Consider the following 4,499-nt stretch of genomic DNA (forward strand, 5'->3'; position numbering starts at 1 on the left):
CCCTCCACTCGATAGGAACTGATCCAGAGTCAATGGAATGTTGGAAAATGACTGTCAATGCATCCGCTATTTCCAAGGCCACCTCCTTAAGTACTCTGGGATGCAGACCATCAGGCACTGGGGATTTATCGGCCTTCAATCCCATCAATTTCCCCAACACAATTTCCCGACTAATAAGGATTTCCCTCAGTTCCTCCTTCTTACTAGACCCTCTGACCACTTTTATATCCGGAAGGTTGTTTGTCTCCTCCTTAGTGAATACCGTACCAAAGAACTTGTTCAATTGGTCTGCCATTTCTTTGTTCCCCGTTGTGACTTCCCCTGATTCTGACTGCAGGGGACCTATGTTTGTCTTAACTAACCTTTTTCCCTTTACATATCTATAGAAGCTTTTGCAGTCCGTTTTAATGTTCCCTGCAAGCTTCCTCTTGTACTCTATTTTCCCTGTCCTAATCAAACCCTTTGTCCTCCTCTGCTGAGTTCTAAATTTCTCCCAGTCCCCGGGTTCGCTGCTATTTCTGGCCAATTTGTATGCCACTTCCTTGGCTTTAATACTATCCCTGATTTCCCTTGATAGCCACGGTTGAGCCACCTTTCCTTTTTTATTTTTACACCAGACAGGGATGTACAATTGTTGTAGTTCATCCATGCGGTCTCTAAATGTCTGCCATTGCCCATCCACTGTCAACCCCTTAAGTATCATTCGCCAATCTATCCTAGCCAATTCACGCCTCATACTTTCAAAGTTACCCTTCTTTAAGTTCTGGACCATGGTCTCTGAATTTACTGTTTCATTCTCCATCCTAATGTAGAATTCCACCATATTATGGTCACTCTTCCCCAAGGGGCCTTGCACAACGAGATTGCTAATTAATCCTCTCTCATTACACAACACCCAGTCTAAGATGGCCTCCCCCCTAGTTGGTTCCTCAACATATTGGTCTAGAAAACCATCCCTTATGCACTCCAGTGAATCCTCCTCCACCGTATTGCTTCCAGTTTGGTTAGCCCAATCTATATGCATATTAAAGTCACCCATGATAACTGCTGCACCTTTATTGCATGCACCCTTAATTTCCTGTTTGATGCCCTCCCCAACATCACTACTACTGTTTGGAGGTCTGTACACAACTCCCGCTAACGTTTTTTGCCCTTTGGTGTTCTGCAGCTCTACCCATATAGATTCCACATCATCCAAGCTAATGTCCTTCCTAACTATTGCATTAAGCTCCTCTTTAACCAGCAATGCTACCCCACCTCCTTTTCCTTTTATTCTATCCTTCCTGAATGTTGAATACCCTTGGATGCTGAGTTCCAATGTGAAGGGGTCATATTACCGGTCGAATTTAACAAATGGGCCAGTCCAATTGTTCCTGTATTGAAGAGTGATGGGACTGTCAGGATTTGTGGAGACTGCAAGGTTACAATCAACCGAGTTTCTAATTAGGATCAATACTCATTACTGAAGACTGATGACCTGTTTGCAACGCTAGCCAGTGGGAAGTCGTTCACTGAACTGGATCTGACGTCAGCTTATATGACACAGGAACTCATCGACACGTCGAAGAAACTTACGTGCATCAACACTCATAAAGGACTGTTTATCTACAACAGGTGTTCTTTTGGAATTCGCTCGGCTGCAGCCATATTTCAGAGGAACATGGAGAGTCCACTGAAGTCCGTCCCCAGAACCGTCGTGTTTCAAGATGACATTCTGGTCACCGGCCGTGACACTGCCGAACACCTGAACAACCTTGCAGAGGTTCTACATCATCTCGACAAAGTGGGACTGAGGCTGAAACATTCGAAGCGCGTCTTCATGGCACTGGAAGTCGAATTTCTGGGGAGGAAGATTGCTGGTGATGGCATCAGGCTTACGGACTCGAAAACCAAGGCCATGAAAAATGCACCCACGCCTCAGAATGTGACGGAGCTGCATTCGTTCCTTGGTCTACTCAACTACTTCGGTAATTTCTTACCTAGATTGAGCACTTTATTTGAGCCACTGCACATGCTGCTCAGAAAAGATGACAACTGGGTTTGGGATATGTCTCAAGATAGAGCTTTCGAGAAAGCTACAGATCTGCTTTGCTCTAACAAGTTACTGGTACATTATGATCCATGTAAGGGTCTAGTATTGGCCTGCGATGCTTCATCATTTGGGGTTGGCTGCGTGCTCCAACAAGCTAATGAGTCGGGTAAACTATAACCTGTTGCCTATGCTTCGAAAAGTTTGTCAAACATGAAAAGAGCCGACAGCATGATAGAAAAAGAAGCTTTAGCCTTCGTGTATGGGGTTAAAAAGATGCATCAGTACCTGATTGGTCTTCATTTCGAATTCGAAACGGATCACAAGCCACTCATTTCATTGTTTTCAGAAAACAAAGGTATGAATACCAATGCATCGTCCGCATCCAGAGTTGGGAGCTGACATTATCTGTCTATGATTATGTTTTACGCCATAGACCTGGCACTGAGAATTGTGCCGATGCACTGAGCCATCTGCCTTTGCCCACACCGGAGGTGGAGATGCCACAACCTGCAGATCGACTGTTCGTTATGGATGCTTTTGAGAATGAAGGAACCCCTGTCACTGCTCAACAAGTTAGGACCTGGACCAGACAGGACCCGATATTATCAGTTGTAAAACGTTGTGTCCTTAGTGGTGATTGGTCTGTATACCTATGGAAATGTGTGATGAGACCAAACCTTACAACCGTTGCAATGACGAACTATCCATTCAGTCAGATTATTTACTGTGGAGTAATCGTGTTGTTATGCCTAAGAAAGGCAGAGAGAAATTTGTACGTGATCTACACAGTACTAATCCCGGTATTGTCATGGTGAAAGCCATCGCCAGGTCTCCCGTATGGTGGCCTGGAATTGACTCTGATCCGGAATCATGTGTGCATCAGTGCAACACTTGCATGCAGCTTAGCAAAGTATCAGCGGAATCTCCACTGAGTCTGTGGTCGTAGCCATCTAAACCATGGTCAAGGATCCACATCGAATTTGCGGGTCCTTTCCTGGGTAAGATGTTCTTAGTTGTGGTGGATACATATTCCAAGTGGTTAGAGTGTATAATCATGTCATCTATTACATCCACAGCTAACATTGAGAGCCTTCGTGTCATGTTTGCTACTCATGGTCTGCCTGACATCGTTGTGAGCGACAACAGATCTTGCTTCACAAGTCTGGAGTTTCAAGAGTTCATGAAACCCAATCGTATTAAACATGTGAGGTCAGCACTATTCTGAGAATGACGTGAATAGCACATTTAGTGAGTTGGTCTTACCACAGGAAAAGGGTACACAGCCAGATAGGGGATGGGTGACCAACAGGAAGAGCAGTGCAAGGAAGGTAGTGCAAGGATCCCCTGCGGTCATCCCTCTGCAAAACATATACACCGCTTTGGGTTGAGGGGAATGACTCATCAGGGGAGGGCTGCAGCAGCCAAGTTCATGGCACCGTGGATGGCTCTGCTGCACAGGAGGGCAGGAAAAAGAGTGGGAGTGGTAGGGGATAGTGATAGGGGATTCAATTGTAAGGGGAATAGATAGACATTTCTGCGGCCGCAACCGAGACTCCAGGATGGTTTGTTGCCTCCCTGGTGCAAGGGTCAAGGATGTCACGCAGCAATTTCTGAAAAGGGAGGGTGAACAGCCAGTTGTCGTGGTGCATATAGGTACCAACGATATAGGTAAAAAAAGGGATGAGATCCTACAAGACGAATTTAGGGAGCGAGGAGCTAAATTCAAAAGTAGGACCTCAAAAGTAGTAATCTCAGGATTGCTACCAGTGCCACGTGCTAGTCAGAGCAGGAATCGCAGGATAGCTCAGTTGAATACGTGGCTTGAGGAGTGGTGCAGCAGGGAGGGATTCAAATTCCTGGGGCATTGGAACCGGTTCTGGGGGAGGTGGGACCAGTACAAACCGGACGGTCTGCACCTGGGCAGGACTGGAACCAATGTCCTAGGCAGAGTGTTTGCTAGTGCTGTTCGGGAGGAGTTAAACTAATATGGCAGGGGGATGGGAACCTATGCAGGGAGACAGAGGGAAGTAGAATGGGGGCAGAAGCAAAAGATAGAAAGAAGAAAAGTAAAAGTGGAGGGCAGAGAAACCTAAGGCAAAAAGCAAAAAAGGCCACATTACAGCAAAATTCTAAAGGGGCAAAGTGTGTTAGAAAGACAAGCCTGAAGGCTCTGTGCCTCAATGTGAGGAGTATTCGGAATAAGGTGGACGAATTAACTGTGCAGATAGTAGTTAACGGGTATGATGTAATTGGCATCACGGAGACATGGCTCCAGGGTCACCAAGGCTGGGAACTCAACATTTAGGAAGGATGGACAGAAAGGAAAAGGAGACGGGGTGGCATTGCTGGTTAAAGAGGAATTTAATACAATAATAAGAAAGGACAACAGCTTGGATGATGTGGAATTGGTATGGGTGGAGCTGCGGAATACGAAGGGGCAGAAAACGCTAGTGGGAATTGTGTACAG

Source organism: Pristiophorus japonicus, chromosome 1, assembly GCF_044704955.1.
Source record: "Pristiophorus japonicus isolate sPriJap1 chromosome 1, sPriJap1.hap1, whole genome shotgun sequence".
Lineage (NCBI taxonomy): Eukaryota > Metazoa > Chordata > Chondrichthyes > Pristiophoridae > Pristiophorus > Pristiophorus japonicus.